The 23391-nt window shown below is 49.3% G+C and overlaps 1 protein-coding gene across 1 annotated transcript in view; it reads left to right on the top strand.

Moving 5' to 3' along the window:
- The first annotated feature begins 642 nt into the window (after positions 1-642).
- Positions 643-23391, top strand: part of ABAT (4-aminobutyrate aminotransferase) — an 84367-nt gene continuing 61618 nt past the window's right edge. Inside the window, exon 1 of the mRNA XM_008141603.3 lies at positions 643-689. The gene's annotated coding sequence lies outside the window, so the exon portion shown is untranslated. The remainder of the gene's footprint in view (positions 690-23391) is intronic.

The raw sequence follows: 23391 nt of genomic DNA on the forward strand, positions 1-23391 counted from the left end.
GCCAGGAGGTGTTAAGTGAATGGCAGCTTAGAGGGCTGAGCTGAGCGACAGAGCCATGGGCGCCCGCATTGGGGGGCGAAGAGGGGGTGGGGGGGGCAAGGCATGATGCTCTTTCCCTTCCTTTCCATACCAAACCTTGTCTGACTCTGACTCCAGGGTTCCAGAGCCAGGGTTCCCGGGCGCCGAGTGCAGTTGGGCAGCTACACTCACCCGCAGCCCCAAGGGTCCAGAAAAGGTGCAGGAGTAATTAAGGTCGAGGTGAAATCAACCAATAGAGCCTCCTTGCCGCCTCCCCCCCCCCCCCCTTTTTTTTTTTTTTTTAAAGACGGGCTCCTAACCCCCCTCAGGGAGGCTCCCCGCGGCTTGATGAGGGTCCTCTGCCGCCGCTCCGGCCCCCGCTCCCGGCCCTCGCGGTCCCTCCACCAGCCCCCCGGCTCCCGCGCCCCCGGAGACCGGACTCTACCCCCGCCCCGCCTCCTCCTCCCCCCGGGGGCGGTGGCCCGTGGCGGGCGCGCTCATTGGCTGCGGCGCGAGCGAGGCCGGGGCCGGTAGCGCTGATTGGTCCGCGCGCCTCGGCGGAGCCAGGGACCCCGGGAGTCGCTGGGGGAAGCGGGCAGAGACCGGCGCAGCCGGAGCGCAGGGCGCAGCTCCCGCAGTTCGGAGTCCGCACCTCGGAGCCGGGCCTGGAGGTAAGGGCGCGGCGCTGGGGCGCGTGGGCGGGCCCCTCGGCGCGAGTCGAGGTGGAGCCCCTCGGCCCTGCTGCGGGGAGCAAACCCCGGCATCTTCGCTCCTAAGCACCGCCCTCATCCTCCCGAGACCTGGGCCCCCTCCCCTGAAAGGAGAAGGTCTCCCCGCTCCAGAGAGCAAATAGCCTCCTTTTCCCTTCAGAAAGGGGCTCCTCCTCGTGACCCTAAGCTCTAGAGGTAAGGTTCTCCCTTATTCGCCCCTTGGATGAAATGTGCCCTCCAAAAGTGGGGTCCAGCTTCCTCAGGTATCTAGGGCCCTCTCACCTCTTTGGAGACACATGTCCCTCCCTCCCCTAAACACTCAGTTTGGATCCCCTCCACCCGCCCTTCTGAAGGATGGGGTCTTCTCCGCGTGTGGGTGACAGTGCGCTCTCCCCCGAAAATGGAGGCTCCCACATACCCTGGGAAGTGAGCCCCTCCTCAAGAGGGGTCCCCTCTTGCTCCCCTGAAGATGTAGATGAGGGGCTTTTATACTCAGAAACAGGGTAAGGGTCTGGATACCCATCCAGACCAAGTCACCCCCTCACTCCACCCCTATCTAACCCTTTCACACAAGCCCACCCCACCTCCCCACCCCATACCCACCTCCCCCCCACACCCACCTCCCCCCTCACCCAATCCCATCCTTCCCCAGCGGTACTGCCACACCTCACTGCTCCACCTAATGCCATCTCACCTCTCTGGCCAGGGTAAGAGGTTTAGTTGAAGGCCTAGTGACTGCAGCCCTTAGAGCTGGGGTCCTGAGCCTAGAGACCCTTTCCAGGAGCCTCCAAACTCAGACAGCAGAGATGGGTTCTAAGGCGGCAGAACTAGCAGAGACTCCTGCCCCCCAACACCCACCCACCCACCCACCCACACATACACGAGTCCTTCCCCTCTCCTAGAGAAGGGGGTGTCCATGCAGAAAGAAGGGCCCCAGTTTGCTCCCTGCCCCCCCCCCGCCCCCCCCCCCCCAGCTCCTTGGGCATTGCCCAGTGGGATTCCCTAGACGCTTGACCAGGGGAGATGGATGCTGCAGGAGCCGTCCACGGGGCTGGAGACAGGGTAGGCTTTGCTGCTCCGAAGAAGCTGGTCTAAGGGACAGGATGTTGGTGATTTGAGGGGGGCTGTGAGCAGCTCTTCTCTAGCGGGCCAGATTGTGGGGACTGCGAAGAGAGAGGCAAGGAGCTTTGCCTTGCTCTTTGCAGCTGTCCCCGGGACTCGGAGTGTGGGGAAATGTGCGTCCTGGATGCCCAAAGAGGTCGGCCCTGGAGAGAGAGAAATGGCCCCGTCTGGAGCCCTAAGACCTCAAAGGGCTTCTAGGTCAAGATCCTGCCCCTTCCTTTGACGGTTAAGCGATCAGACGCACAAAGAGGGGAAGAGACTTGCTCAAGGTCACCCAGCCATTGGGTGGCAAAGCTGGCTGGTCACAGCCTCTCCAGGGCTTGTGGGGTTCCAGGATCCTGGACACTATCTCCAGTCCTCACATTTATGTCCTGGACCACTGGGCACTGCCGTCCCCACCTGTCAGAGAAAAGCCAGGAGCTTACTGAGCCCACTGCCCAATTTAGGCTTGCCAAAATCCACATCAACCCAGGATAGCAGATAAGGTTGTTGGCACTATGCTGGAGCCAAGACCCTGCAGGTCCTCAGTTGCACAGCCAGGTTTGCTCCGGGAACCGTGGCCAGGGTCCGAGGAAGGCACGTCCTTTCCTTCAAGGCCTTTTCCCTCTCGGTCCCTGGACATCCTTCCAGCCCCGAGTGCCCTGCAGCAATCTCCCGTTCCCGCTCCGAGAATGGCTTCTCTTCCTGAGGCGTCGGATGGGACAAGAGCTGGAACGCTGGCCCGTCACACTCCACTTTAGATCGGGAGCCAAATTCAAGGTGCCAAGGGGAATGTTTAGAGCATGAGGGAACCGCAGTGTATACGGGTTGAGAGGTTGGTCTCTGACCCCTCTTATCTGGGTCCAGATCCCAAACCTGCTACTTACTGTGTAATCTTGGGGAAATTATTAACCTCTCTGTGACCAGGTTCCCTCAGTGTCCTTATCAGAGTAAAATGAGTTAATCTTCATAAACTGTGTGGCACACAGTAAACGGAAACAATGATTATGACTACAAGTCCAAAGTCATGAAACCTCTAACACGGCAGGGGGGTTGTGCTTTTAGGTAGAACTGATGACCTGCCCTGTAGATCATCTGCCAGGGGCCAAGGCAGTGAAGGTTGGCCGGCACTTGGAGACAAGAGTGATGTCTGCCCAGAGATAGTGCGGTGTATGGAATGGACCGCAGACCCTAAAGTCAGATGGGGCCAAAGGTCAACTCCTGGGGGACCTTGGGCAAGTCATTCACCTCTCTGAGCCTTCGTGTACTCATCTTTGAATGAGGTTTTCTGTAAGGTAGGCAGATTAGAGACCGGGCTAGAGCAGGTTTTCTCATCCTGGGCTCTGTAGACATTCAGGCTGGATGGTCCTGTGCCGTGGAGCCGTCCCTTGCCCTGCAGGGTGCTCAGCATCATCCCTGCCCTCTACCTATTAGATGCCAGTTCAGCCGCCTCTAGCTATGACAGCTCGAACTGTCTCCAAGCATCGTCCGATGTCCCCTGGGGGCAAAGTCATCTCCCACACACCCACTGAGAACCACTGGTGTAATACTTGTGCCTTGCACAGGGTGGATGCTTGATATAAGAAACATCCTCCTTGCTCAGGCTCCTCCTTTCTGCTTTCTGTGTGATGGAGGTCGTGGTGGTCAGGCCCTGAGCCTCCCAATGCTAATGACAATTTTAACCCCTCCCATTTTAAACAAGACTGCCATCTCCAAATTGCCTTCATGTGCATTACTCTAGGCTTCCCATTTCACAGATGAGCAAACTAAGGCTCCCAGAGGTTAAATGATTTTCTAAGGCTGTTACCTCCTGTCCTGCTAGAGGGCAAAGAAATGGTCATGGCAGTTTTAAAAGCGCTTTAAAAGTAACCTAGTTGTGGAGCCTTTTTCAGAAGATCATTTGGCAGTCTTTCAAAACGTAAATGCCATGCCCTTTGGCCGAGCCGTCCTGCTTCTAGGAATGTCCTAGGCTCACACGTGTGCAGAGCGACGAATACACGACTGCAGGGCTTTTTAATACGGACGTGGGGAGGAGTTACATTACCGCGCAGTCACATGGGGAAATGAGTGTATTTTAGAAGAATGATGTAGATCTACGTTCCTGTCCTGGAAACTTACTGTTTCATGAAAACAATAAAGTCACAATATCAATATATGCAGTATAATCCCATTTTTGGAAAAAAAAGATACTGTATGTAAATACATGAGAGTGGGTAATTAGGGGAGTGAGGAGCATGGAGAGGACCTATATATATAAGGAAATATTCATGAGAGAAAAGAAGAAAAGGTATACCCTAGCCAGCTTCCCGGGCATTAAAAATGAGCAACGCGGAGCCCACCGGAGTTGAGAGACTTGCTCAGGGCCCCTCAGCCAGGATATGTACGGCAGTGGGACGCCGGCCGAGTTCCGAATCCCAAGTTGGGGCTGTTTCAGCTGCCCAGCCGCAGTGTCTGCTGATGGCTGTGGTCCGAGGACCTGCATACATGAAACCCTCTCTCCAGGGAGGTGGTCAAGCTGCAAGTTGCCAGTGGCTGAAACTCGGGCTGTGAGCTCCCTGAGAGTTCTGGGGCCAGGACACAGGAACCTGAGGCCTCATCTCCAGCAGCCGAGCCTCCCTGGCCGCGGGGAAGTCCGTCCACCAGCAGCCCAGTGGGTCCTGGGGTTGGACTGACTGCAGCTGAACCAGCGTGGGTGCCTCAGGCCACGGCCACTTGACCTCTCAGTGTCTCGTGTCCCCATCTTTAAAAAGGGAACACTTGTAAATTTTGTTTTTAAAAAAGGAGAAGGAGGGGCAGTGATAGAACCTACCTCACTGGGTTATTATGAAAATTAACTGGAACAGTTCAAACACCCGGGACACAGTCCTGCTTAGGTGATGTGAGTCCTGGCCCTCCCCTTCTCGCTGCCCGCCTGCCCCTGGCCGGGAGGCAGAGGACAAAGCCTCTGAGTGGCAGCTGGCTGAATCGGCACCCCCACTTTCCTCTGCCGCCTGGCAGAGTCCAGGGGACGGGGTTCTGAGGGTGACTGCTCTCTTTCCTTCTCCCTTGAGTCCAACGCTCCCTGCTTTTCTAGACGCTCCATGCATTCACTGTCTTACTCATCGCGGGGACAGGATGGCCTGATGCGGCCTCTAATTACACATTCCTTCAATAATAAGATCAGCTCTCCCAGGGCACATCTTCCTCCTCCTTCGGGAGCTATCTCCCGTTCTGTCTTTTGTAGCACATCTCTCTGGTCCTCCCCACCCACAGCAGGAGGCCATTTCTCCTCCTCCTCTGAACTCCCACCACCCACATCCAGGGCTGCCCGGGGCCCAGGACTGTGGGCTGGTGTTTCTCCCTTCCTGGAACTGCTGGAGGGTGACGAGCACACTGGTCTCATTTGCTCCGTGTCCCAAATGCAGAACATAGTTCCTGGCACACAGTGGAGACTCCACGGGCATTTTGTGTGCACGTAAATGTATTTGTTTATGATGGTAAAATACACATGACATGAAATTAACCATTTTAATTGTTTTAAAACGTACAATTCAGTGACATTTAGTACATTTCAAATATTATACAACCATCACCACCATCTAGATCCAGAACTGCTTTATCACCCCGAAAGGAAAGCTTGTACCCAATAAGCAGTCACTTCCCCTCCCCCTAGCTCCTGACAACCACTAATCTGCTTTCTGACTAGATAGAGTTGCCTATTCTGAATATTTCACACAAATGGGAGCATGAAACCTATGGCCTGTTGTATCTGGCTTCTCCATGTTGTAGCGAGTGTCAGTACTTTATTCCTTTTTATGGCTAAATAATATTCTATTGTATGGATAGACCAACTTGTTCATCCATTTGTCAGGTGATGGACATTTGGGCTGTTTCCAGCTTTTAGCTATTGTGAATAAGGCTGCTATAAATATGTGGACAAGTTTTGGGTTGAAGGTCTGTTTTTAACTTTTTGGGGTATATGCACAGGAGTGGGACTGCTGGGTCATATGGTGATTCTTTGCTTAACTTTTTGAGGAACTGCCAAACTATACCATTTCACATTCCTACCAGCAATGGGTGAAGGTTCCAATGTTTTCACATCTTTGCCAACACATTATTTTCTGTATTGTTTTTATTACTATTATTACTGTTACTCTTCCTTCCATCCTAGCAGGTGTGAAGGTATCCGCTTGTAGTTTGGATTTGCATTTCCCTGATGACTAATGATGTTGGGCATCTTTCCATGTGCTTGTTGGCCATTTGTATATCTCCTTTGGGGAAATGTCCATTCAAGACCTTTGCCCATTTTTGAATTGGGTTGTTTATCATTTCATTGAGTTGTAAGAGTTCTATTTAAATGTATTTTTGTGTTGCCATTTCCTCTTGTATTTAGATATTTGCTCAGCTCCTGTGGGTCAGACGCTGTCTGTGACCTTGGAATATCAAGGTGACTACCATGCGGTTCCTGCCCACAAGGGGCTCACAGTCTAGAGCAAAGTTTCTAACCTCAACACTGTTGACATTGTTGTGGAGCTGTCCTGTGCATGTAGGATGTTCAGCTGCATCCCTGACCTCTACCCACTAGATGCCAGTTGTACACCCCTCCTCACGTTCTGACAACCAAACATGACTCCCGACATTGCCCAGTTCCCCTGGAGAGCACAATTGCTCCTAGTTGAGAGTTACTGGTTTAGATGCGGACACAGGTGTGTATATCTATAATTCCAGTCATTTCTCTTGTGCCTCAGAGAGTACACAGTGGACATTCAGGACACATTTGTTGGGTGGGTGGGTGGGTGGATGGATAGATGGAAGGAAGGATGGGCACACCCTTTTGCTGGTTGGGTAAATTGAGGGATATGCGTGTGAATGGATGGATGAGTGCATGAATGTAATTTACAGGTCTGGGCATGTGCCTGAAACTCTACTATGGGAAAACAAAACACCAATCTCCCAGCTGGAATAGTCTACCGCACCTGGCACAGTGGGTCTCATGCTTTAGCATCAGAATCCCCTGGAGGGTGTATTAAAGCACAGACTGCTGGGCCCCACCACTAGAATTTGTGCTTCAGTAATATCACCGGCCTGGCAGAATGCTCCCACCCAGTTTCCATGTTCTTTGGCAACCTGCACCAGACTTCCCCCACCTCGCCAACCTCAGATGTCCATTCTCAGATGTCCCATGGCCTTCACTGCCAATGTCAACACTTACTTCCTTGGACTGTCGGCAGCATGCTGGAAATCTGTTCCTTGGCCACACACAAAGGTGTCCTAGCACCTTGCTATTGGAAGTGTGGCCCAGTGACCAGCATCATCGCATCATCTGGGAGCTGGTTCGAAATGCACACACTTGGCCCTGCCCCCCACCCAGGCCTACAGACTGTAAATCTGCACTTTAGCAGCATCTGGAGGGTATTCACGTGCACATTCAAGTTTGAGAACATCTCTGACCCTCACAACTCAAAGCTAACCCTGCATAGCTTTACAGAGTTACATTGATAGATCTGTTACACTGCCAATGGTGTGTGGGTGGGACATCATTAGGACATTATTGGCCATTCATATCTTTATCTCTTGGACTGTCTGAACCGCCCTTGTTTGACCCAAGGGAAATAGAGGCCCATTGGAGCAGTGCCTTGCTCAAGGTCGTACGATGACCACGAGGCAGAATGGAGAATGTCATCCATTCCCCAGTGGCGAGCGGGCTCCAGTGGGGTTGAAACGCCACAGCGGTGATACACGAACATACGAAGTGGAGGGTAGCATTCTGAAGCTGCTAGGTTTGCTCTTCAAAAGTGGAGGAAGGGGAGATGCCTTAAAAGTGGGCCAAGAACAAGAACTTAAGTGGTATTCTTTTATTCTTCTGTTTTCAGCAAGTGTTTATTGAGTACTTAGTAAATGCAGACATTAGCATCATGTAAATGGTGTTGAACAAGAAAAACAAGGTCTCACTCTTTAAAAAAAATTAATTTTGTTGATTGATTTTACTAGAGAGAGGGAGAGACAGAGAGAGAAATATCAATTTATTGTTCCACTTATTGATGCATTCACTGGTTGATTCTTGTATGTGCCTTGACTGGGGACTGAACCCACAACCTTGGCCTATCAGTTATTGTACAACTTCCATGTGTCCTGTACAGTACTAAGTGTGTGTGTGTGTGTGTGTGTGTGTGTGTGTGTGTGTCTGTGAGTGAGTCTGAGAGAGAGAGATACAGCTGTTACACCAGAAGATCTTCTAGGCTAGCTGGGGGGCAGACAGAAGGCCCACAAACAACTGCCATTCGGTGAAATGAGTAATTGGGAGAAGGCGGGGGATAGAGGCTCCAGCTGAGAGAAGAAAGAGATTACATGCCCCTGACCCTGGGGATTCTGGGGAAGAACTTTCAGGAGAAAAAGGCAGAAAAGAAGGAAAGGTCTCAACAAAGAAAATATGAACAGAGAGGCTCAGAGACTTCCTGCAAAACTGTTAAAAGAAAATCTTCAAGGGGAAAAAAGGATAAAATCATGACTCCCATACAGATACAAAAACGAACACTTGTTAACGATGTTACTAAGCTCATTCAGTGAGGGGGCTGGGCAGATGTTAGAACCGGTTCAAAGGAAAAGTCAAATAAAGCATAATTGTCTGTGGAGTAAAGGAATGTTGAACTGAGTGGCAAATGGGGGCCAACTGTGGTTAGACAAGACAGAATTTGCTTGTCTATCAGTCTCCTAACAAATTACAAAGAGTTGGGAAAAATAGCTTGAAGATAATGAACAGGGCTAGAGTCAGAGAGTGTGACGGTTTGCATTGTATGTAGATACTGCATAATTTTTCATTGAGATTCTTTTTTTTTTTTTCTATGAAACCAACATTCAGAGTGTGGGGGAGGCGTTAGCTGGAGCACAGAGTGGGTGAATGAGGAGAGGGGAGCTGCAGGAGGGCCAGATCATGGACAGCCAGGTGACCTATGATAATGCGCTCGGACTTGACCCAGAGACCAAGGGGGAATCATGGGAGGGTTTTAACATAGAAGTGACGTGATTTGATTAGCACTTGAGAAAGATCCTTCTGGACCGACGACAGGAGGAGCAGACAGAGGAGCCTGATAGAAGGTGAGCTGGCGGGGTCTTCACCTGCGGTCGGGCTAGGCAACTTTTTTCTAAAGGAGACGGTAGTAAATATTTGTGGCTTTATGGGCCATACAGTTTCTATTGCATCTATTCAACTGTCTGTAACATGACAGCAACCATGGGCCATGTCAGTGAATGGGCATGTCTGTGTTCTAATGAAACTTTATTTACAAAACAGGCTGGGGCCAGATATTTCCCCACCCTCACCACCGTAGTTTATCAGCCCTGCACTGGAGCAATGTCAAAGAGGCTCGAGCTGTCAGTGGTTTTGACAGGCCTCTTGTAGCCCTTCCTTCCTCAAAATGTTTAGAATCCATGGGCAGCTATTGGAGGGATCCCAGGGACACCTTCTCCCACTTGCCTTTGCGTGGATTTAATGAGGGAACCAGACGATCCCCCGGGGTGGATCGCTGGCCTTGGAGCAAAAGTTTTTAGGACCTCTAAGCTCCTTGGGGGCAAGGTTGACCGCACAGCCTCTTACAGTAGCCAAAGGAGCAAGCCACCACCTGGGCTAGATGTGCTGAACAGAGCCTGCCTCCCCTCCCCTTGCCCAGAGCTGTAAATAGCTCTCTGCCGGCTTTTCAGGCTGAGCGCCGGTTTGGGGACAGGCTGGAAATGAGCACACCACGGAGCATTTGTGCAAATTGCTGCCTGCTTGCGGATTTGCATGCCTGGCATCCGCCCCAGCCCTAAGTGCACAGCCTTCCCAGGGGCTGAGAGCAGGGCTCAGAGAAGAACCACACGCAGAAGAGCAGGGGCATTTTGACCTGGGAACGGGGTCCAGGAGGGCTCCACGCCGGGCTGTCAGGGTGATGCTAAGCCATAGGACAAGAAGAAACATTCAAAAGACCCTGGATGGAGCCAACTCAGGCTCTGCCCCTCCTAATGACAATGACCCATAAATAATGGCAGCTCATATTTGCTGAGCATTCGGTGGGTGCTAGGGCTGTTCTGGGGGCTTTTTGTATATTTGCTCATCCATTGCTCACAGCAACCCTGGGAGGAAAGACTGGTCTAATTGTGGAGGTGGAAGTGGAGACTCAGAAAGGACAACTGCCTTGCCTGGGCTTAGTTTACCCATCAATCAATGGGAATAATCTTGTCTTATCCCTTTACTATAATAGCGCAGTTATAGTAAAACCAGTCGTAGGTGGAGAAAGTCCAAAGCGCTTCCTTTCAGCAGCAACCGCCCACCAGCAACTCAAGTCATTTGCAGGAATTGATCAAATTCAACCCTGTGATCCTGCTGTGGGCCTAGGTTTGCCTCTGCTTCTCAGACACTCCTATGGGGGTAAGGAAAAGGCAAGCATTTGGAAAGCAGATGTATTGCTAGCCCCCTGAGTGTCCTAAGATAGGACTTTTGGGCCTCAATTTTCTCATCTGTAAAATGGCAACATTATATTGGTGATTGTTAGATTGGATGTTATGAGGGAACATGGTTGGCCGGCCACTGTGGCTCAGGGATTGAGTGTCGACCTATGAACCAGGAGGTCACGGTTCGATTCCCGGTCAGGGCACATGTCCGGGTCTCAGGCTCAATTCCTAGTACAGGTTGTGTAGGAGGCACCCAATCAGTGATTTTCTCTCATCGTTGATGTTTCTATCTCTCCCTCTCCCTACCTCTCTGAAATATATATATGTTTTTTGTTTTGATATTTTTTGTTAAAGAGGGAATGTTGCCCTAGCCCAGTGGTCGGCAAACTGTGGCTTGCGAGCCACATGCGGCTTGCAAGCCACGGTTTGCCGCTCTGTTGACTAATGAGTTTGCCAACCACTGACCTAGACTCTCGATTCCAATAATTACAGGCTGTTGTTGTTCCTTGTGATTAAGCCCCTATCCCAGTGGTCGGCAAACTCATTAGTCAACAGAGTGGCAAACCGAGGCTCGAGAGCCGCAGTTTGCCGACCACTGCCCTAGCCGGTTTGGCTAAGTGGATAAAGCATTGGCCTGCAGACTGAAGGGTCCTGGGTTTGATTCCGGTCAAGGGCACATGCCTGGGTTGCAGGCTCGATCCCCAGTGGGGGCATACAGGAGGCAGCCCATCAATGATTCTCTCTCGTCATTGATGTTTCTATCTCTCTCTCCCTCTCCCTTCCTCTCTGAAATCAATAAAATATATATATATTTTTTTTTATTTTTTTAAGAAAAAAAGAGGGTACGTGGTTGAATGCTTTCTGCCTTCCAACCCCTGGCTCTATTAGGATTATATGATTTCATGCTCGCAATAACCCAGGTGGGAAGGTCCTCTTTTGTGAATGAGGACACAGAGTCAGAGCATTTTAACTTTCTTGGTCAACGTCACAGAGCTAGGAAGAACCTGAAGCTGGACATGAACCGAGAACTACCCAGGTTCAAACCCAAGTCTTTGAACACGGGTTTCACTGGGGACCTCCAAGTGCCAGAGGTTGAACTCCCTCCTCCTTCTCTTCCATGCCTTTCACCTGGTCTGTATGGACGTACTTACTCTGCTTTTTAAGAATAATTATTTCCCAAATGGGTGATGCAGTGCACGGTAAAACAAACAGTACAAATGGGTTTACACAAAAAAGTAAATTTTCAACCTTTATCCCCATCTCCTGGACCCCTCTGCTCCCTACAAACAGCTGTGTATTTTTAAAATGGTCACAGTTGGGTGCTTTGTTCTATCTTTAATATGTTACAAAGATCTTTTCTTATCCCTTTTCACGGCTTATTCCTATCAATGGGTCTCTAGGTTGTTTCCAGTATTTTGCCATTACAAAGGAAGCATGAGTGGACAACCATGTACACAGTCACTTCACACATGTGCAAATATTTCCATAGGATAAATTCCTATACGAGAAATTGCTACATCAGAAGGCATATTAGCATTTTTCCAAATACTTTCTGTAAACCATTTTCTTATATCATATAATATGCATACAGAAACATGTACACAAAGAAAGAACAGCTCAGTGGTTTTTTAAGAAGCTAATTGTCATATTACTGCCAACAAGATCAAGAAGTAGAGCCAGAAATAGCAGGCCTGCCCAGGCCAGGTGCTCAGTTGGTTAGAGCATCATCCCATACAACTAAAAGATTGCAGGTTCAATCCCCAGTCTGGGTGCGTACAGGAGGCAACCGATCAATGTCTCTCTCTCTCTCAAATAAAAAAACATATAATCAGGTGAGGATTAAAATAAAAAGAAATAGCAAGCCCTGTTCCCTTCTTTTTTAAAAAATATATTTTTATTGATTTCAGAGAAGGAGAGGGAGATAGAAACATCAATGATGAAAGAGAATCATTGACTGGCTGCCACTTGCATGCCCCCTACTGGGGATCGAGCCCACAACCCGGGCCTGTGTCCTTGACCAGAATCGAACCTGGGACCTTTCAGTCCCTAGGCCGATGCTCTATCCACTGAGCCAAACCAGCCAGGGCCCCTGTGCCCTTCTTAATCATTATCCCATCCCAAGTCACCCATCCATCTCTCACAGAGATCCTTGCTTGCTCTTACTTATAGATACAAGTGTACTCCTGAGGATGCATTCTTTATTACCCATTCAATTTGCTTGTTGTGTCCCCACCCCCACTCTATTCTTTGGTATCTAGCTTCCTTTACAGACTGTAACATCTGTACAATTTATCCATGTTGTTCCCTGTAGGTTGGTCCATTCATTTTCATTGTTGCCTAGTAATCCATAGCATGAATAGGCTATAATTTATTTATGGACTCCACTGCTGATGTGCATTTTTGTTGCTTGCAGTTTGAAGTTTGTCTTCGTTTGTTCATGCTGCTATAACAAAATACCACAGACTGGATGGCTTAAATAACAGAAATGTCTTCCTCACTGTCCTGGAAGCTGGAAGTCTGAGATCAGGGTGCCAGCACAGTTGAGTTCTGGGGAGGGCTCTCTACCTGACTTGCACATGGCTGCCTTCTTGCCATGTCCGCTCTTGGTAGAGAAAGTGTCTGGGATCTCTTCCTCTTCCTGTCATGAGGGTTCCACCCTCTTGATCACATTAAAAACTAATTATCTTCTAAAGGCCCCGCCTCCAAAAACCATCCCATGGGTGGTTAGGGCTTCAGCATGTGAATGTGGAGGAAACCATTCAGTCCATAGCAAGGCTTTTATAAATACAGGCATTCCTCGATTTATTGTGCTGTGCTTTATTACGCTTCCCACACACTGCTTTTTTAAAAATTTTATCTTTATTGTTGAGAGTATTACAGATGTCCCCCATTTTTCCTCCATTGCCCCCCTCCACCTGGCTCGCACCCCAGGCCTTCACCGAACTATTGTCTATGTCCATGGGTTATGCATATAAGTTCTATGCTTACTCTCTTCCCGCCCTCCCTCCCCCTTCCATCTGAGATCTGTCAGTCTGTTCCATGCTTCCATGTCTCAGGACCTATTTGGTTCGTCAATTTATTTTGTTCATTAGATTCCACAGTTAAGTGAGATCATGTGATACTTGTCTTTCTCTGAGTGGCTTATTTCACTTAGCATAATACTCTCCGGGTCCCTCCAGGCTGTCTCAAAGGGTAAGAGATCCTTTCTTTTTACTGCGGCATGGTATTCCGTGGTGTAAATGTACCCCAGCCAACCCTGCATTGAGCAAGTCTGTAGTTGCCATTTTCCAACAGCATTTGTTCATTCTGTGTCTCTTCGTCACATTTTGATAATTCGCACAATATTTCAAACTTTTTCATTATTGGTATATTTGTTATGGTGCTTTGTGATTAGTGAGCTTTGATGTTACTACTGTAATTGTTTGGGGGCGCCACAAACTGCACCCATCTAGACAACTGATAAATGTTGTGTGTTCTGAGACACAACAATATTGAAATTAGGCCAATTAACAACCCCAAAATGGCCTCCAAGTGTTCAAGTGAAAGGAAGAGTCCAACACTCACTTTAAGTCAAAAGCTAGAAATGATTAAGCTTACTAGTAGTGAGACAGGCCGAAAGCTGGGCCTCTCCAGCCAATTAGCCACACTGGGAATGCCAAGGAAAAGTCTTGCAGGAAATTGCAGGCACTACTCCAGTGAACACACAAATGATAAGAAAGCAAATGCTATTGCTGAGAGGGAGAAAGTTTTAGTGGCCTGCATAGAAATCACACCAGCCACAACACTCCCTTAAGCCAGAGCCTAATCCAGAGCGAGGATTGTGCGAAGGCTGAGAGAGGTGAGGAGGCTGCAGGAGAAAAGTTTGAGGCTGGCAGAGGTTGGTTCATGAGGTTTAAGGAGAGAAGCCATCAGTGCAAGCTGAAGTAGCAAAGGATTTAGAATATGACACAATCTTAGTCAATAAAGCAGCAGCAGAAGCCGACTCCAGTTTTGAAAGTTCAGCTGTGGGTAAAATGCTATCAAACAGCCCCGCTGGCTACAGAGAAATCGCTCACGAGTCAATCGATGCGGCACACTTCATTGTGGTCTTATCTTAAGAAACCGCCACAGCCACCAGCCCTCACACAGCCACCCTGTTCGTCAGCAGCCGTCAATATCGAGGCAAGACCCTCCGCAGCAAACAGATTATGACTCGTTGAAGGCTCAGATGACATTGGCATTTTGGGGGCAATAAAGCATTTACTAATTAAGGTATGTACATTGGGGTGTGTTTTTTTTTTAGACATAATGCTATCGCACACTTAATAAACTACAGTATAGCGTAAACATAACTTCTATGTGCACTGAGAAACCCCAAAATGTGTGACATTCGCTTAATTACGACATTTGCTTTTTGGTGGTGGTCTGGAACCGAACCCGCAGTATCTCTAAGGTATGCCTGTGGTGTTGCCCGAACATTCTAGAATAAACAGCTGCCCAATTCAGAGTCACCAGCAGTGTGTGTTCGAGTTCCAGGCCTCTTCCCCTCTCCAGCTCCCCAATTAGGACGTGTTATTGTATTTTGTAATTTTAGCCATTCTGATGGGCATGTGGTAGTTTTTAAATTTCTCTACTTAGTAACAGAATTTGATCATCTTCTCTATACATTTCTTGGTCATGTGGATTTTCTATTTTATAAAGTCCCTATTTCCATCTCTTCCCCATTTTTCTTTTGAGTTGTCTATTTTTTATTTTATTGCTTTGTAGGAGTTTTGTCATGCAGAATAATGAACCCTTGGCCAGTTACATGTTTTGCAATGACCTTCTACTCTTTATGTAATTTTCATTTTCAATGGTGACTTTTGTTGATTGGAATTTTTAATTTTTATATAGCTCATATTTTTTATCTTTTATGGTTAATGCCTTTTGTGTCCTATTTTAAAAATCCAAGGTCATTCACATTGCCCCCTCTGTTACCTCCTAGAAGCTTCCACGTGTTGCCTTTCAGATTGATCTCTGTAACCCACCTGGGGTTGATCTTTAGGTATTGGATTAGGTAGGATCACGACTGATTTTTCTCTCCACGTGGATAATCCAACTGACCCAATATCACTGCCACTTTGTAGAAATCAGGTGCTCGCATAAGTATAGGTCTATTTTCTAGTCTCTGTTCTGTTTTACTGGTGTGTTTATCTTTACCCCCACATCATACTGTCTTAACCACTTAGCCTTAGAAATGATAGAACATGACAGATCAACCACCACTCATACTGACAATTCAACAAAAATGTATTGTGCCCCCCATACAGTGCCAGACAGTATAGTGATGGGGGTATGCTTTTTAGGTATAAGCACAGCTTTAAAAGGTTTGCGGTCTTTAAGTGGCCAGAATGAACCAGATAATTATACAGAGGTGACCTGTAAATGTGATGGTGCCATACAGGGGAAAGGAATATGGAGCTAAGAGTCTTCTAAGAGGGGATTTGATCTGGTGGGCGAGGGTCAGGGTTTCCTGGAGGAGGGGCATCATGAGTTGAAATCAGAGGGGTGAGTAGGAATTTAAAAAATCAGAAGCAAGGGGCCTTTCCAGTTTGGCTCAGTGGATAGAGCGTAGGTCTGTACACCGAAGAGTCCTGGTTTTGATTCTGGTCAAGGGCACATAACTCGGTTGCAGGGTCTTCCTGGGCCAGGCCCTGGTCAGGGAGCGTGCAGAAGGCAACATATCGATGTGTTTCTCTCACATTGATGTTTCTCTCTGTCTCTCCCTCTCTCTAAAATCAATAGAAAAAAAAAAAAAAAAAAAAATCAGAAGCAAGGGAAAAGCATTTGGGGCAGTGGGAACAGCATCTGTGAAGGCTCTGGGGTAGCAGCCTACACAGGACAGACACAAGATCCAAATATCAGAACCCAGAGGGATGGGAAGTTGTGGGCAGAGATTGGAAAGGGGAGAGGGACCAGACTCAAGGCCTTTGAACCAGGTTCAAGGGCTAGTTTTTATACCAAGAACAACTGTCCTAAAAAATAACAAGTCCCCTTGAGTCTTCCGGATGAAGGGCCGTTCTAAGAGCCTCTTCAGCATACGTAGGGCTGCTGCTTTGCAGAATAAGTGTGGCAGCCTCCGGAGTAAGACATCAGTCCTATTTAGCCTCGTCCCGCAGCTCCCGGCACCCGGAGTTTCCGTTTTGCTAGCAGTGGAAGTGACAGTTCTTCTGAGGAGTCTGCCCGAGTCCCGCAGGCAGCAGCATCTGCCCAGCACCATGGCAGTCTGGGAGCCTCTCCCCAGCCCGCCTGCTGGGTCATGCCTGGGATGGGCCTGTGCCAGACACCATGCTGTGGACTTGAACCATTCCTCCTCATTCATCTTCACCTCGAAGCAGGTGACCTACCTTTGTTCCTTAAGAGCAGTGTGTTTCTGCTGGGCCCTCCCCACCCCCAGGGAACCTTTGGCAAGATCTGAAGACATGTTGGGTTGTTATAGCTGGCGGGGGAGGTGGTACTACTGGCATTTAGTGGGTAGAAGCCAGGGATGTTGTTAAACATCCTACAGCACACAGGACGGCCCCACCCCAAACCACAAGGAATTATCTGGCCCCGAAAGTCAGTAGTGCTGAGGCTGGGAGACCCTGCTTAAGCGCACGCCTTTCCCACACCTTTTCTCGCGTTTTCAGAGGAAGTTTGTGTGAGGGAGCACGTCTCTCTAACACCTTGTCCCTCGTGGTTGCTTCTTACCAGGTTTCCGGGGTTTTATTCCACCATAATGGCAGGGCCTAGCCTCAGCATTGGAGTCAGTAAAAAATAAAAAGAGGGGGAAACTGAAGCCGTGAGGTTTGCCTAGTGGTAGATTTTAAAAACTCACTATTCTGCAACCATTCAGGGCATTTCCAGTCCTGCAGATTCACCCCTGGGTTGGTAGCGGGTGGAGAGAAAAATCTCCCCCACCCCCCACGGGCCTGCACCTCTGAGCACTTGCCAAGGTATATTCTTTTCCCTCTTCTGGGAATGGAGAACGAATAAATCCATGCCGGTGCTGCTCACCACAGTGTGCCAAAGGTCACCGCATTTGTCCAGGAGGGCTCATCTGTACGTTTACCTCCAGGGAATGAGAACACATACAGACCTCTCCATCTGTGTCGGGGTTTTGCTCCCTGGTCCAACAGAATAAACTCTTCCCCAGAAACAAACGAGAGATTCGCTTGGTTCAGACCTTTGAAGGATCCAAAGCTATATTGTAGGAGACAGCAGACTGTCACTGAATTTCACTGGGGCTGGTAATCTTTAACCCAGAAAAGGCTATAAAATGGGGCGCGCTCCCCTTCTAGGTGCCGGGGTTGCTGGGGAAGTCCCTGCCAAGCCTCAGCTGGGGCTGCAGGCACCTCCTCAGCATCCTGCCCCCCCAACTTGAATGAGCAACTTGAAAGGCCAGCTGCCGCTCAGGGATGCCCACACAAGGCCAGGGATGGGAAGGCTGCTGGGGGTCTGCTTGCAACAAGGAACCAAAGGGCACTAGAATCTGTTCTGAGCACTTCACACGTATTAATGTCTAACCCTCAAGGGAGTTCTTGAGTTTCTGGTCTCATCAACATTTGACAAATGAGGAAACCGAGGCACAGAGAGGTTAAATAACTGGCCCAAGGTTGTATGTGGCTGAAATGTCCATCTTATGTGATTAAAAGAGTTCAAGGGCAGACTGTTCCAGAGTCAGCCCCTTCTGTTTTGGGACAGGTGCCCTGTCAGTCACAGAGGAAGCCCCAGGCCAGGTTGCCCACCTCCCCATGGGGAAGTCATTGCCTGGAGCAATTCTGTTTTTCTGTCTCCAGCACCAGACTGTGAATCCCATGAGGATGGAGGCTTAGCATACCCTTTCTGTGTCCCCAGCATCGTCCCAGGATCTGGGACAAAGTGAACATGTGGCCAGTGTTGGTTGAATGAAGGCATGAATACATGATTTGGATTAACTTTCTCAGAGAAGTTCTTGAGAAGGTTTGTGTTACATTTATTTCCCAACATTTCTTGGAGGGGGTCTCTTTGTTTCATTTTGCCGGCTTTTTAATTTTATTTTTTCAAGGAAACTTTAATTTGAGATCATTGTAGATCCATTCCCAGTTGTGTCCTGCACCCAGTTTCCCCCAATGGAAACATCTTGCTAACTAATCCACAGTGCAATATCACAACCGGGAAGTTGACATGCAATCCACCCATGCTTTATTCTCCTAAGCAACCAAACCCATGCATTAATAGTTTTTATCCTTTTTTCTTAATGCACATTGAAATGAAAAGAGTACCACTAAGATAAATGTTTACTTACATGCCGTCTGATATCTCCTGGGAAGTGCCGTCTGAGGCCCTCGGACCTGGGTGGCTCAGTGGATGCCATCGACCTGTGTGTGTTGGGCAAGCCATCTGACTGAGCCTCGGTTCCCTCCTATGGAGAATGGGCGTGATAGCAGAACCCGCCTCCCAGAATTCATTGTCAGATTTGGTTGCCAAGGTTCATAGAAGACCCTCAAGAAACGGAGCCCTGCTTCTTGCCAAGAGCTCCCAGTGAGGCCTCAGACACTTGTCTTCTCTGAGCCTTGAATTTTCATCTGTTACAAGAGGGCGGTTGGACAAGGTCTCGGAGGTCTTTCTCCAGCTCTGACAGATTGTAATGTGAGACTCCTGGTTGCCGCTGCCACTTTGCTGAAAGAGGGGCTTGCGTTCGGGGGGAATGGTGGAAATCTGGCTTCAGACGTGTCATCACAGGCAGAGAAGGGAGCAGAAGGAAAGGAAACTCCGGCAGGGTCCCACATCCTGGCACCTGAGCCAGCTTGGGGAACACTGCTCTGTGCGCCCTGCTCCGCCCACACATCCTCCTTCCCCACCTCCTCCCCACTCACCATGTGTCACATGGAGGCCGTGTTCTGTGGGAGCCGCTGGGCCGGGACCCCAAGTATTGAGCTTAGCCGCTGGAACAGGGGGCCTGGATCCATCCTCACCTGACCAGCGCCTGTGTCTTTTGTCAGCTCAGCTTTTTGTTCCGAGTCTGTGAAATGAAGTCCCAGCTTTGCCTGGGGACGTCCTTTGGAAAGAAGCGTGGCGGGTCCATGCCGCATAGCTTTAGGGGGAAGTTGCTGAGTCTACAGGGTCATCTCCCCACTTGAGCTGGCATTGTGGGAGGGAAGAGAACTCAGACTCTGTCAGAGACGAATGAGAGGCAGATGGTCCGCATGGCTGTGATAAGAGGCTGGTTCCTTGCTGTAGTCTTCATTTTCTGCAGGAGCCAAGTGAGTGTCAAGATTGCATTTCCCCTCCTCTGTAGAATCACCCCATTGCACCATGCTCGTGATTCTGCAGGAAAGCGAGGCAGCCAGACAATGCTGAGTTGCTACAAGAGTGCGGGCGAGTTTCTGTAACCTTCGCTGAGCCTCTGTATTCCCGTCTACAAAAGGGCACCACCGTGGCATCACAAGATGCTTAAGAGTATCACTGATATCTGGAAATCAGCATAGAGTGTAGATAAAGCCTGACCCGGCAGAGGGCCCTTCAGCTTTCTTTGCCTTGGTTTTCTCATCTGGGAAATGGGAAGAAGGCTTCTCTGTGATGGCGTGATGCCAGGTCTCAAAACGAATGGTGCTCTTGGCGAGCAGGGAGACACAGAGAGGTTATTGGTGTTAACTGAATGGAGCAGCTCGCCCCTGGGACCCAGTCCATTGCCTGCCATTCCTTGGGCAGGGCAGTGGACCAGGGGAGTGGACATCAGAACCTGGGCTGATCTGGTCCAACCATGCCCCCTCCCTTATGCTTGAAGCTCCTCTCCTGTCTCCTAGGTAAGAAGACGCCCAGCCTCTGGAGTTGAGTCTACTCCAGCGCAAGGAGCTTTCTTAGTGATTGAGCCAAAATCTGCCCAATCTGGTCATTTCTCTCTCGTTTTGTCTATGCCTCAGTTTCCCCTTTGTAAAATTAGAATAATGACATTTGCTGCATCATTTCACCTATCTCGGTGACCAAAATAGTCACAGAGCTCTGTACTCAGGGAGCTCACATTCTTCTGGGGACGTCGGGAAGACACAACTTTTTAAGGTAAGCAAAACAGGTGGCACGTGTCTAGCAGGGAGGAGAAGGGGACAGGAAGCGCTATGTGCAATTTTAAGTCACACCTCAAGACAGGAGGGAGAGACACGTGGGTCGCTGGGGAAGCGATTTGGGGGCAGTGGAAAGAGCAAGAGCAAAGCCTTTGAGGTGGGGTCACCTGGCACATTTTAGGGGCAGCAAAGGGCCAGTGTGGCTGCAGCAGAGCAGTGGGGGGCAGAGAGGAGAGGGACGGGGGCAGAGAGGAGAGGGACAAGGACAGAGAGGTGGAAGGCGATGGGGTCGTCCAAGGCCTCCTAGAGGCCATGGTGATGGCTTTGGCTTGGTAGAGAGAAGACAGTACAGACGTGTGGTTTCCAGGCTTAGAACGCCGAGATCAAAGTTCAGCGGACGCCTTTGTCAAGGGCCAGATGGCGAACATTGCCGCCACTGCGGTCCCTGCGGTCGTCGTCACCGCTGCTCGGCTGTTCCACTGTGGCACCGACAGGCGGCCACAGCAGCCGTGTCCCAGTACCTCTTCACGTGCACAATCAGGCAGCTGGCCAGAGGCTGCAGACCCGGCCTGGCGTTTGAATTCCCAGGGCATCCACGCCTCAGAATGTCCTCTTCCCTGGCCGTCAGAAACCCCAGACTTCCTCACCCCCAGCTTCCCTTTCCTCCACTGGCTCGGGAGGAGTCGGGAAGTTTCACTTTGCGTCTGCTACACGCACTCACCGCCCTGACTGTGTCGACCTACTTTCAGCTTTTGAGAACTTCCACCTGGGGATTGGAATCCAGTATGGCCTGGCCCCATGCTAGCTCACTAATGTCCCTTATATACTCCACTTCGAAGCTCATCTCCTCTTCGCATACCTTCGGAAACCAAACCGAACACACGTCAGTTTTCCAGTGCCTCTGGCCTCTCTGTTAATGCCATGTCAAGTTATTCAATAATTTTCCCTGTAAGTAAATGTCTAGACACACTGGGCTGCCATCAACTCAGCTTGCACTCGCTCTCTGTCAGTACAGCTGACCCTTGAACAGCTTGGGGCGGGGGGAGGGTGCACCAACCCCTCGCAATCGAAAATCTGAGTTTAACTTTTTACTTAAAAAAAAAAAAAGTTTACTGCTAATCGCCTGCAGTTGACCCTTACTGGTAGCATAAACAGTTAATGGACACATGTTTTCTGTTATATGTATAATGCACTGTATTCTTACACTGAAGTAAGCTAGAGGTGAGAAAGTGTTATTCAGAAAGTCATAAGGAAGAGAAAATACGTTTACAGGGCTTATTGAAAAAAGTCTCCGTTTGAGTGGATCTGTGCACTCAAACCCATGTTGTTCATGGGTCAATTGTATACCCTAGTATTATTCGAGAAAGCTAGAGACACTTTTTCCCTGCAACACTTGAATAAATGATGAGCACAGGTCATTAGCGGTGAATCACAAAGTACAAACAGTGAGAGAAAGTAGACTGCCACCCCGTAGCCCCGTAGCCAAGATAAAACCATGTTGAACAGCACACATTTCTTTCCAGCCTCCCTCCTCGTGTGTTGGCTGATGGTCTTGTTTTTGTGCGTCTACGAAATTACAACCAGACTGCCTATAAAACTTCACGGCCCTTTCTCTCCCATTACATGGCTTCAGAAATCATGTTCTTGCCTTTTTACATCACTTTTGGTAAATAATTAAGTTGTTATATCACAGCCGCTCTGAGCAATCCTCAGATGTTGGTTGTTTGTTTATGCTGTCCTCAGCCATCCACGCCTCTAAATGACACCACGGCGCTGAACATCTCTGAGCAGATTATTCCGTATTTAGGATTACCTGCATTCGCTACATTTCTGGAGGTGGGATTATTTGGGGTTCACAGATTCAACATCTCCTGATTCCTTGTGGCTACATTGTCTCCGGTAGTGTCTGTTTGGTGAGGGAGCCGGGGGTGATGTTCTGACTTCAAGATCTGAGTCAGAAATGCAAGTAGCATGACTCCTGGTTGGCTGGTTGGCTGGTTGGCTTTTCTTCCTGGGCCTCCTTTCAGAGAGGAAACTGAGTTCACACCTAACACGCACGGTCAGTTTCACAAAGCAGTTGAGAGAGAAGGCAGGCTTCATAGTGCCTGTGGCAAATTGACGCTGTTTCTTGAGAAGAGCTCTGTGGTAGCGAATTGACCACATTTCTCAGTAGAGCCTCTAGATCCTTCGGGTTAGGACTTTGCACACAATAAGATGTCAGTAATTGCTTTTGTAGCTGAGATGGTTGTGTCTTCTTTGCCAAGCCCTCAGTTCTCTGTGAAACGGGAATAGTAAGAACTCACTCCACAAATATTGATGTGCCCATCATGTGTGCCAGGCACTGTGCTGTGTGCTGGGACACTCCATCTCTGGGGAATGGGGAATAGCGTGGAAGACATGCATTAAGAAGACATGCACACAAATAAATGCATACATGCAAACTGTGATAAGTAAAAAGAAGCAACACGGGGAGCTATAAGAAATTATAGGACAAAAGTATGTCCATGAGGTTCAAAAAGGCTCCTAAAGCATTCACACGAGCTGCTTGAGACCTGAGGAGCACATAGAAGCTGGCCAAGGAGGAGTGAGGGAGGCAGTCCAGGCAGCAAGGATGGCCAGTGCAAAGGCCCTGAGGCCACAGGGCTGTGTACCTTCCAGGAATCCAAGGTAGAAATGGCCAGAGAGAATAAGCGAAAGGCAGAGGGGCGTGATGTGAGAGAGAGGGAAGTAGGTCTGACTTGGGCAGCATCTCAGAGGCCTAACGGAAGCCTGGGACCAACTCTGATCTGTAGAGTGACAAGCTAAGGGTTCGGAGGCAGGAAGATGACTCTGCCCCTGCAATGGTGTTGGTGAAAGATGACCGTGCTAGTCTGGAGCAGCTAATGGAAAGGAGGGGAGAAGCAGGTGAATTAGAGACATATTTTAGAGGCAGCTTAGAGTTTCCTTTCTTCCTCCCTTCTCTGGTTTCATCCTCAAGCTGATAACCAGGTAATTCTGGTCATGTTCAAGAGGTCAGTGCTAACATGTAGTTGAGTTTTATGCCAGTTTGCAAGAGGCAAGCGAGAAGCCTGCATTTCTGCGGCAGAGCCACAATTATGGAAGCAAAAAGCTGGCTG

The sequence above is a fragment of the Eptesicus fuscus genome, chromosome 4 (assembly GCF_027574615.1).
Source record: "Eptesicus fuscus isolate TK198812 chromosome 4, DD_ASM_mEF_20220401, whole genome shotgun sequence".
In the NCBI taxonomy this organism is placed as follows: domain Eukaryota; kingdom Metazoa; phylum Chordata; class Mammalia; order Chiroptera; family Vespertilionidae; genus Eptesicus; species Eptesicus fuscus.